This window comes from Paramisgurnus dabryanus, chromosome 1 (genome assembly GCF_030506205.2).
Source record: "Paramisgurnus dabryanus chromosome 1, PD_genome_1.1, whole genome shotgun sequence".
Lineage (NCBI taxonomy): Eukaryota > Metazoa > Chordata > Actinopteri > Cypriniformes > Cobitidae > Paramisgurnus > Paramisgurnus dabryanus.
In genome coordinates this window covers 15,989,204-16,001,627 of record NC_133337.1, presented here as the reverse complement: position 1 = coordinate 16,001,627, position 12,424 = coordinate 15,989,204, and the positions used below count along the sequence as shown (strand labels likewise).

Genomic DNA, 12,424 nt, shown 5'->3' with positions numbered 1-12,424 from the left:
ACCCAACTATATGAATTATGTTGTGAGTAAAAATTTCAAAATAAGCATCTTTAACGTATTCACAGCAAAAAGAATGCAGGGAAAGATCCTGAGATGCAGGGAAAAGTTAAAAAAAGTTTTAATTAAAAAGTAAAAATATTAATGACTCTTTTTTTATTGTTCACATTTTCTTAATCACAAGTCATTATTTAAAAAAATATATTTTTGCATTTTCTCCACATTACTAATTTCAAACATTCAGACATATGATTGCCTAATGCCTACAGATCAAAAGATCATGAAAAAGATTTTAGTCGAGAGGCCCTAAACTCGGTGGTGTATGTGGCTTTGGCTTTTCAAAATATTGGACACTTGTGTCTTGCCGTTTAAAATGACCATAACAGATGCCTCTCGTGCACGAGTAAACATAAACCCCTCCATCTACAGACGTCGTCTCTACACACACAACCACCCAACTCTTTGTGCATGTGAGTGTGTTGAATCAGGAATTAACATGACAGATGGCTCTCAGGGTTGTTTCTACTTAACTGCCTCATAAATAATCATAAGGAGACTTAAAGATAATCCATTTTAGCAAGGCAGAAGGTGGAGCGCTTGATTTTAATGTTGTCCACCCACCTTTCAAAAATCTGTAACCATAACAATCAGTCACACAATGTCCACGTATATAATGCAACTAAATACAGCTGTCAATACTTTTCTGAGGATTCACTCCAGAAAATAGATACTGACAATCGTATTCACATTATGTTATGTGTACAGAATCAAACTGAACTATTGTTTAAAAGGAGACGAAACATAAAACTGCATTTGCAAATGACTTTGATAATTTCCAAGTGAAACTGGTTTTTAAATGAACAAAATAGGGCGAGACGTAAATCCACCAGAAATTAATTGGATCATGAAAAGACTCTTTATGACTGGTAAGAAGGGAGGAGTTGAAAAAAATAAGAGGGCTTGGTTTTTAGCAGTTAAGAAGGAAAGTTGTTTGAGTGAGTTATTAAATTTTTAATGGAAGATTTAAAAAGACATTAAAAAAATTATTTGAAATGTTGACGAATAGTTCACAATAAGACAAGAATCTATTAAAAATGCATTAGTTTCATGGCTCTTGCTTCTATGAAGCCAAAAACATGTTATTGTTTAACCATTGTGTAAAACTATGGTTACAATAGTTGTCTGAGATAGAATATCTGAGTGGTATAGTTAAATAAACCGATGACGTCACGTCTTTTTCTGCGCATGCTGGTCACTTTTAGGCCATACAGTTCACCGAGACTGCATTTAAATGATAATGTGAACAAGAGCCAAAAAAAAAAAAAAAAACGATTTCTGCAAAAAATAAAAACTGAGCATTAAGACCTGCAGTCTGAACTAAGCCATAGATTCATGAGAACAAAGACTACGGTGAATCTAATTTTTGACCATCAAAAACGTCTCGGTTACATATGTAACCCTCGTTCCCTGAAGGAAGGGAACGGAGACGTCACGTCGTGACCGACGAATTGGGAACCGCTTCGCGGGTGACCTATCTGCTTCGAGAAACCTTTAAAACGCCAATGAACTTGGCATGCAGATAATTGCATCTGCCGGCGCCGCCCCGCCGCACAGGTATTTAATGAGCGGCAGGTGCAGTTATCAAATCAGCTATTTTTTGCTGAGAAAGCTGGACAGAAGGAAAGGGTCTGGCCGATATCAGCAGTGGAACAGCAAACTGTGGCGACGGGACGTGACGTCTCCGTTCCCTTCCTTCAGGGAACGAGGGTTACATATGTAACCGAGACGTTCCCTTTCAGTCGGTCACTACGACGTCACGTCGTGACCGACGAATTGGGAATCCCTACCAAAGCGCCACTGAAGCTGACCCTTCCAGTGCCTGCATAAACCCTCCGACTCTCCTCTTTAAGGGAACGGAAATGGGGTTGAAGCAGAGGCCGGTCACTACTTGTTCCTTAACCCACGATAGTGACTAGGCGAACTGGGAAGCGAACTCGTCAGGCGGGACTAAGATCGCTGCGGAAAGAAAACCCTCTAGGGGTCTACCACTAAGGTGATGGATAAAAAGACACGAGGTCTATAAAAAATACACTCTCTTAGCAACACTAGAGAGGCGCGGAACGAACTCCGCTAAGGGAAACATGGTAAATCAGAAACTTTCCACGGAAATACTCACAAAGAAACCACTAGGGGGCGCAATGTGGGCGCTAGCCTCACCCAGATAGTCAAGGATACATCTAGTGAGAGGCTGGCAGCCGATGCTCCGCAACATCGGCCACCAAGCGGTGGAGGAGACAAAAAACAGCTTTTTGTAACGTTTTTGCCTTAACTGCCTTCCATAATGGTGCGGTCGTGCAGCACCGAAAAGAAAGGCACCAAGCCGACACAGGAGCCGTTCCTCGATGTTCTCACTGATCTGACGAGAGAACTCGAGAGGATACCGGCTCAACACGAACACTGTAAAATCTAGTGAACGTATTAGGTGTCGCCCAGCCAGCAGCTCTACAAATATCTGCAAGTGAGGAACCACGAGCCAAAGCCCAAGATGAAGCCACGCTTCTGGTTGAATGGGCTCTCAAACCAAAAGGGCAAGGAATGCCCTGTTTCTCATACGCCAGGGCGATTGTGTCTACAATCCAATGAGACATCCTCTGTTTAGTGACAGCTTTCCCTTTCTGCTGACCACCGTAGCAGACAAAGAGCTGTTCTGAGGTCCGAAAGCTTTGAGTACGATCCACATACACACGTAGTGCACGAACAGGACATAACAAAGCCATGGCTGGGTCTGCCTGCTCCAAAGGCAGCGCTTGTAAATTCACCACCTGATCTCTAAAGGGAGTGGTGGGAATTTTAGGCACGTAGCCCGGCCGGGGTCTCAGTGTAACGCTGGATTCAGCCGGCCCGAACTGAAGGCACGAATCGTTGACCGAAAATGCATGAAGATCCCCTATCCTTTTAATAGAAGCCAATGCGAGGAGCGTCAAAGTTTTCATAGTGAGAAACTTGACGCTCACCGTGAGCAGAGGCTCGAAAGGGCAGTGCTGAAGGGCTTTCAGCACCATGGACAAGTCCCAAGGAGGAATAGAGGGAGGGCGCGAAGGATTCAGCCTCCGTGCACCTCTTAAAAACCTAATGACCAGATCGTGCTGACCCACAGATCTACCGTCTATGGGTACGTGATGCGCGGATATTGCCGCGATATCTACTTTAATGATAAGTGTCTTCTCCAAGTGGTGCTGGAGATATAAAAGCACAATACTGATCGAGCATTCCCGGGGGTCCTCTCGTTGAGAAGTACACCATACAACAAACAGGTTCCATTTCAGCGTATACGCCTGCCTCGTAGACGGCGCTCGCGCTACAGTGATGGTGTTAGATACCGCCTGGGGTAAATCACCTAAAACCTCCGCGCCCCGTCCAGAGACCACACATGGAGGTTCCACAGATCGGGGCGAGGGTGCCATAATGTGCCAGGGAATCAGCCAGGGAGGGACTGTCGCGAGGAGAGGGAATTCTGTAAAACCAATTCCTAGCTGTCCGGTACGGCGCAACTAATAGAATGCGCTCCTCGTCCTTCCTGACTTGCACAGTGTCTGCGCAAATAAAGCTTACTGGGGGGAAACCCCGCGGCCAGCTGTGTTGCCAGTGCATTCACGCCGAGTGTTCCCTCGGATAATGAATAAAACAGGCGACAATGGGTTGTCTCTGAAGAAGCAAACAGATCTAACTGCTCTGCCGAAACATTTCCAAATCAGCTGAACCGACCGGGGGTGGAGCCGCCACTCGCCGGGGCGCGCTGCTCATGAGAGCGCGTCTGCCGCTGTGTTCAGCGACCCCGATATGTGAATGGCACGAAGAGACCTCAGATACTTCTGACTCCAGAAGAGGAGAGACGGGCGAGATGCGACAGGTGACGAGAGCGCAGACCGCCTTGGCGATAGATATACGCTACAGCCGCAGTTTTGTCGGTGCGCACTAATACATCTTAAGCATCGAATCACGTTGATGAAACGGACGAGCGCAAGATATACAGTGCACAGCTCGAGGCAATTTATGCCAATGTCGCTGGAATGTCGACCAGACCCCCGAAGCGACGAGCCCGCCGTACGTAGCTCCCCACCCCGTTGTAGAGACATTTTTGCCAACAATAGCATGCCTGGAGACCTATCTCAGTGGCATCCACACCCTGAGAAACGCTGGGTCTGACCACGGGGTGAAAGTGTGACGGCATCTCGATGTAATTATAATACTTTGAAAGCCGGTGAGCCACGCTCTCCTCGGGACTCGGTCATAAAGCCAACACTGAAGCGGTCTCATATGGAGCAGCCCGAGCGGTGTCACAGCCGCAGCTACTGCCATATGCCCCAGAAGTTTTTAAAATTATTTTAGTGGAACCGCAACCCTGCCTTTAAATGTTTAGGCAAGTCAGAATTGACTGAACACGCGCTTCTATGAGACGTGTTGTTAAATCGACCAAATCCCGTTATATTCCGAGAAAAGAGATCCTCTGCACGGGGCAAAGTTTACTCTTTTCCCAGTTGACCTGAAGACCGAGACGAGCGAGGTGTTTAAGTACACGATTTATGTGTGTGCACAGCATCTGACGAAACTGAGCTATTATGAGCCAATACGCCAAAACGCCAACACCGCTCTCTCACTCTCTCAGGGGCTGCAGTGCGCCCTCCGCAACTTTCGTGAAGACACAGGGAGAGAGAGAGAAAGCCCGAACGGTGAGACTTTGTACTGATATGCCCACCCCTCGAACACAAAGCGGAGAAACGGCCTGTGTCGGGGAAGTATGGAGACATGAAAGTACGCGTCCTTCAGGTTGAAGGCTGCAAACCAATCCTGTGGGCGGATGCATTAAAATATGCTCCTCTGCGTAAACATTTTGAACAGCATTCCGTGAATGTGAATTCTCGACTCAGTACGCAGATCTAGGATCGGACGCAACCCGCCACTCTTCTTGGGTACAATGAAGTAAGGGCTGTAAAGCCCCGACTTTATCTCGGCTGGAGGGACCGGCTCGATCGCGTCCTTCGCCAATAGGACAGCAATCTTCCGCACGGAGTACGTGCGCATCGGCAGCCTTCACCGTGGTGAAGCCTGAATATTTGAGAGGTAGCCGGGCACATTGAATGTATAACCGAGACGAATCGTGCGTAAAAGCCAACGCGACGGGCTGGGAAGCTCTTTCCAGGCCCCCAGATACCGAGCGAGAGGAAATTAACGGCACGATGTGTACCCGTGGCGAGCGGAGACGGGGAACTCAACGACGCGTGCTCTTTGGCCGCATTGTGAGATGTTGTGTGTAATGAAACACTCACCCGAAACCGCTGATGGATGCTGAGCAAAGGGGCTCCCTTGTAGATGTCCCGCTCGATACATCCGCTGGCGAATGAGGAAGAGGAGAACGTAGGGTTTTGAGCCCGTCCGAAGCTCCTATATGCCTTCGGGGACCTGGAGAAAGAAGAGGAATTCGCTCTTTGAGGTTAGTGGGTGCCGATTGAAGTCGGCGGAACAAAACGAAACCAAGGATTCCCCACCCGGCCCTCCTACGGGGTGGGGGGGGAGAGTGATATTTTCACCATCTCCTGACGAGCGATCCTCTCCATCTTCAGGTCGCCCGACTCAGAGCCGCTAAGTTTCATTTTCCACCTTTGTAGCGGGCTGAGTGGGCGGGTGAACAGCTTACGACAGGTTCCTCAGAGCTGCCGGGATGAAGGAACGAAAAAGCCGTAGCAGGACACCCTCGGCGAAAAGCAGACCAATATACTGACGTAACGGAGGGGGCAGCTAGGCTCCGACGTGGCATGAAGCCTCAGTCTGCTCTAAAGCGGCCGATCATTGTTGGACACTCTCAGCAGCGTCGCCAAAATGGCTGGTCTAAGAAGGAACATTAGGGCGATTATTAATGACCTACTTAATGCCCGCAAGACACAACCAGAGATGGCGTCCCTGGACCACCGGGGGGTGGGCATAGCACGTCCGGCGGCCTGTGGGGTGAACCCAGTCGCTCGTAGCGCCAGGTCAGAGCCACACAGGATTCTTTAGTTGCCGGACCGTGACCTCGCCTGTGCAGATCCTTCAGTGCCGTAGCCTGGCGGACCTGCATCGCGCCATGGCGCGCACGGCAGAGGCCGCCTCTCACAAGCCCGTGGGTCTGTGAGGGGAGGGAGGCTGGTCTCTTGGAGCAGCATAACCCTTAGCGGCCCCGCCGTCAGGAGAGGTGAGAGGTGATGGCTGAAAGGTCGGTTCCGGGAGGAAAACGAGTTTTCCACGACCGTGTCAACCAACATGCACCCCTGGAAGAAAGGCACAGAAGGTTGGGGCTGTTCTTGCAGTCCTGAAGTGCCAATCATCTAGGCGGGACGGTGCGGGTGGGGGAGGAGCTCTCCGCTCCACACAGACCGTCTCCGCGCTCCCGAGCGTACATGGCCGCCACTCGGGGTCGAGCACGGGAGCCCCTACCCAACCCGAAGGCGGGAGTGGGTCCGAGTCGGCGACCGAATAGACGACCCCCTCTCCGATGCTGTGACAGACATAGAATCCTCGTGAGGACTGAAAGAGGACGAGAGCACGTAGAACACGCGCCACCCGTCTCTTACGGCACCTCTGGCTGTGGATGGGGGTGCGGAGAGTCACTGGACGAACCAGCTAACCGATTCAGCACCGTTTATACGGAGATAAGATTTCGGGAGTTTTGCCACCGCACCTTTAACGGGGCTCCGCAACGGAAAAAAGGGGGTGACGTTCCCGGAGGTACAAAACCCGTCTCCGCCATCCAAGAGGTTCACGCTCTCTTAGGAGTATGAACCCTCCACGAACGCCGCCTCAGCATGCACTCTTGCGCACGAGAGAGGACGATCGTGGCCACCCGGGGACCCATACATTTGCCGCATCCAGAAACACGGACAGAAAGACATCTTTAAAAAGACGCTCCTGCCTCAGTGCAAGTGAAATGCTGTCTTTAAAAAGACGCAGAACACCGCAATACTCTTTTAGAGGAAACACTCTTTTAATGTGCTGATGTTGATGAAGCACACAGGGGAACGGCTACGCACACACTCAACTAAGAGTGAGAAAAAATAAAAATAAAAAGAGAGGTGGAACACCCGCGAGCCTCCGCTGAAATGCCTTTGCCCAACCAAATCAAACACGCAGAGTTCTCCAAAGAGCAGAGAGTAGCTTCTCGTGAGCAGTCAGTCTGCCAGCTTTCGAAGCTAAAAAGCTGATTTGATAACTGCACCTGCCGCTCATTAAATACCTGTGCGGCGGGGCGGCGCCGGCAGATGCAATTATCTGCATGCCAAGTTCATTGGCGTTTTAAAGGTTTCTCGAAGCAGATAGGTCACCCGCGAAGCGGTTCCCAATTCGTCGGTCACGACGTGACGTCGTAGTGACCGACTGAAAGGGAACATGTACATCAGAGCCAGCGGCAAATGATAGAAGTGTTCAGCGGGGTAAAGGAGCACTGACTGTCCGCTTGTCACGCCTGGAAGTCTCATCTCTGAATTCGTCCAATGAAATTTTAAAATAGGCGCTATCTTTGAAAATCGACTGCAGATTTTAAGATTATCAACTTGTTTAGAAACAAAGCAGCGTTGCCAGGTCTGCAGCATTTCGAAGTCCACAGGCTTTTAGTAGAGTTCTGAATTGGGCTACTTTTAAACGGTTGATGTTTTTCTGCAGGTTAAAGATGGAAGGATTTGGTCCAATAGTTGTTGATATTTGGGCTGTAAATAGTCATTTGGACTAGTTTTAAATAACCATTGGGCTGGATTTGTTATGTGGATCTGGCAACCCTGACAAGGGCAATGATGTAAGCATAAGTGCAAAAGAACACTGGTAAATGAAGGTTTAATTTCATCCTTTAATATAAGTGAGTTTGCATTTGTTTAATTGTTGTTGGGTTTTCATAAAAATAGTTATGACCCACAAGCATCTGTTTTTAAGTAAGGTGGAAATCCAGGTTTTAATAACTGTAACAACGCACTTTCATATCATATGGCTTACTTATTCTGTTAAGCATCAAGGTATAAAGTTGAAGATTAAAATGAGTCCAAGTCCAAGTGCCACAAACTGTACAAGGATTCAGTTACTCAATAACAGGCGCCCAGTTCCCCCTCGGACTAATATATTCAATAAAATAGAGGTCAAAGCAGTCAAATACTAAGAAACAAATTCCATAACCAAAGAGTGACAGTGTATCATGTGCAATATAAACCTGGGACCAATTCACCTGACCAGGGGAGTAATTTGACAAAGCACCCTGTTGTTGGCCCCAAGGTGATTAAATATTTATGGTTTATTCAAGCATGACCAGAGATACAGAATCTGATCTTACAAGCTCAATGAGAAAAAACGATTAGAACGGCAAAATCTGTATGTCTCTCTGGATGCAAGCATCAGCTATGCATAAATGTACTATAGCACAGTCACTATAAGCAAGCTGTTGCATTGGTAGAGGTGTTAGCCAGAGCAAGCATCATTGTTACAGTTTCTCAAACTTTTAAAAAAATCCCTGACTCGTCCTGTTGGGCTATAGATTAATAATACTTCAAAACAAGCTGCAAGTGAAAAGGACTTACACTGAAAGACGAATGGTATATAACTACTCAATAGGCAACATTCAGCAACCACCCAGAACACCCTAGAAACCACCTTAACATCTTAGGACCACCAAAGATCATTAAGAAATCATTAAGAAAGCTTAGGCACCGCCCAGAACCAACCTAATAACCGTGTCAAAGACAACTGCACTGGCAAGCAACACTAATATACAGTATATAGCTGTAGTAGCCTAAAGTAGGTACAGTATTTACAGTAGGTATCTAAGTATACCAAAACAAAGTGCCCTGTTGTTATAAAGACCTATTTAAGTCTGCAGTGAGCTGTCTGTTAGTTTTGTTTCTTAAATGCCTGTCAGGTACAGTAATGATCAGACATACGCCAACTGCTTATGACAGAATTCCCCAACATTAGAGTTTTAATGCCATTACCAAAGAAAAGCATTCAAGCATTGATAATCCTTTAAAAATAGTTACGAGAACAGCAGATTAATGAGAGTGTGCATTCGAACACAAGATTAATGAAGTGCTTTTGAAGGCAGCAGTGTAACAGGTAGAGACTGGTGCTTTATCAACAAGTAACCTCGGCCTGGATAAACCAAAAATTACAAGAAGTTTCCTAAATCCCATCTATTTCCACCCAGTTAAAACAGTGTCAGTGGTTAAACTATAATTAAACAGCAGTGACTGTCATAAACACAATGAAAAATGGTGGATTCACACTGTATGCATTGATGTAGCAGATTTGTGGGTTTTAGTTTCTGTCAGAGGCGGTCATCATCACCTCATTTTATACGAACATAAGGATTGCTGCTGTCTTTAAGTTGCTGAACCAGACAAAAAAAAACACTGATGTCATTCCCTGTGAAGAGAAATTCCACTGATACTTAGAAATTTGAAGACGTTACGCAAGTGATTTCGAGGTACAATACAAGCTTGAACAAACATTGTGGTGTCTGTGGTTTGAAATCCAGAGGAGGTTTTGTTGTGCGTGTGATAACATTCAAGATACTGGTTTATGTCAACACAAGAGAGTTCTTAAGGTGCTTACTCAGTGAAGTTTGTCAGAGGACTGTGCAAATCTTTTGATTTCAATGAGGATTAAGCATCACAAGGACTTTTGTCGTATGACCAAAAGTTCACCCACGTGAAATTCCAGTTGTGCTTTTAGTAATCCAATTTTTTTTTACAAAAACTTGAATAATAAAGTGTTCATGTTGACTTAAAGGACAAGTTCGGTATTTTACACTTAAAGTCCTGTTTTCAGATTGTTTATGATGAAATAGAATGGTTTTGACTGAAATTTCGACATATGCGGCTGCCCTGAGAATTTTTGGGTGTTTGTTGTTTCACCTCCCACCTCTACAATGGGTGTATAGGTGCACTGGAACAATCCTTCCTAAAATGCATTAAACTTTCGTTTACAAAGACGTGAAACTCACCGAGTAGTCAGGGGTGTTCACTGATATGCTCACACAAAAATCGCTTTCCAACAGCTGTTTTACCATTCGTTGTAAACTTGTGGACCTATTTTTCCAAACGCCTCACACTCGTATATTCTTCCATTGAGAGCTTGAATAATAAACACTTTAACCCAGTTGGTGGCGATAATCCGCCTTTGCCAATTGCAAGAATACAAACAACGTTCCCGGCGCGGAGTAATACCGTACCTCACAGCACATCTAATACAAGTCAATGGAGTTGGACAAAAACTACAATAAAACCTGTTTGGAATGCGTCTTTTGCAGCGATTTTTGTGTGAGCATATCAGTGAACACCCCTGACCACTCGGTGAGTTTCACGTCTTTGTAAACTAAAGTTTAATGCATTTTAGGAAGGATTGTTCCAGTGCACTTATGAAGCCATTATAGAGGTGGGAGGTGATACAAGAAACACACGAAAATTCTCAGGCCAGCATCATATGTCCAAATTTCAGTCAAAACCGTTCTATTTCATCATAAAAAAATCTGAAAACAGGGCTTTAAGTGTAAAATACCGAACTTGTCCTTTAAACTCAGGCTATGTTTACTAAGGCTGGGCATTTGGCGATTTGATTATTTTTTTTATATGGTCTTGATTCTATTAGATTTCGATTCAGTCCAATATCGATTCGTTATCAATATTTTATTGAAAATTTTAATTTGCAGGCATGAAATTTATTTGGTGTACTGTCACTTTAAGACCTACATGTAATGCACAGATCCAATATACTGTTACACATGCATTTTCTTTCTGAATTGTTTACATTCACACAACAGGCTACATTTGTGAAAAAAACAACATATTTTAAATATTTTTTTGATGTAAATATGTTCGTTCAAGCACAAAGGAAACATGATCCCAGGTATAAAGTTCTGCCTGAAGCCTTGAGATGTAGCTTGCCGGGCACACGCTTCAGATGCGGGCCCACAAAACTTCCAAAAAAAGCATGTGAGTAGCGCATTGAAATCATGTCATCTTTGCTTAAATATTTAAAAAGGCAAGGCCTAAAACACGCCCCAAAAAAACTTTAGTGACAATGTAGCACTGGGGCATGCGGGCATCATTCACGTTTGCCCTGGGCCATCGAGTTATCCTTACAAGCCCTGCCTGAAGTATAGCAAGCACATTAAGAATCGATTGTGGGATTTCCAAATCAATATTGTATTGTTAAACGGAAGATCAATCTGAGAATCTATGGAGTGGTTTCCCGGACAGGGATTAGCTTAAACCCGGACTAGGCCTTAGTTAAATTAGGATAGTTAAGTCATTTTTAAAAACATAATTTATAAATAAACACTACTGGTGTGCATCTTGATACACAACACTCGCACTTATACATTTTAAGATATGTCAGAGCAAGTTGTTTTTGATCAAGACAACACTTACATTTAAGTTTGTCTGGTACTAGGCTTAAACTGCCCCAAAATTTTTTACATCTAATGTTTACACAAGAACAATGTAGTGAAAAACAAAAAAAAATTCCTTTGTGTTAATGAAAAATGTCACATACAGACAACAACGCTGTCAAAAAGATCCATGTTTACACATGTTTACATGATAAATAAAATGTTTCATTAAAAATCACACATAACGTTCCAATTTTTTCTTCATTAAAACCCTTTAAAAGCAGTTTCCAGATCATTAAGTCCTTTCTCGATGTTCACAATGAAACCTGCACCTGTTTTAGTACACTTAAAATTCCCTCTCCTTCCTTTCAGTTTTTAAAAGGTTGTCATAACCAAACAGGATGTCTCCATATCAATGTGACAGCGGAATAAAGAGGCGGAGTGAATGACATTAGGCCTAAGTCCATACGTTAAGCAAACTAAGCTGCAGGTCAAAGTCTGTCAACTTCAGTAACCAGAGATCCTTAGGCCTATCTGAACAATGAAACTTGAGCGTACAGACAACCTTTGTTTTCAACCTTAAAAAGAAGCCTTCAGCGAAACTCTGTCAGTCTGAGCACAAAAGGATGTGTTCAACAGAGGCATTATCAGACATACTTGAGCTGGATTCACTATCTGACAAAAATGCAAATGATTGTTAGATATACTCAATGAGTAGTCTACACATGGAGCAAGCAAATAAGAAATTTGAATGGCATTAAAGATGCATTTAAAGGCATTTGTGCTTCATTTAGACTAGAGCTTCATCATGGTGATCTAGGTGACATCATGCACATGCGTTAATGATAAATAAATAAATAAATATAACTTAATTCTTATATAATGACGTGGTCCCATGTTTTATCAACAGTACGTACAGACACATGGTCAAATTAAAGAACATCTATATGCACAAAAATATAGCCTACAGTAAAATATAAATGCTATATGTATTATACTGTACTTCTGTATGTTACTGTAATATTACCT

The 12,424-nt window shown here is 44.6% G+C and overlaps 1 protein-coding gene across 3 annotated transcripts in view; it reads right to left on the bottom strand.

Moving 5' to 3' along the window:
• The window catches only part of LOC135760684 (kinesin-like protein KIF21A), a 77,137-nt gene that overhangs the window by 64,118 nt on the left and 595 nt on the right, over positions 1–12,424 (bottom strand). The window lies entirely within an intron of this gene.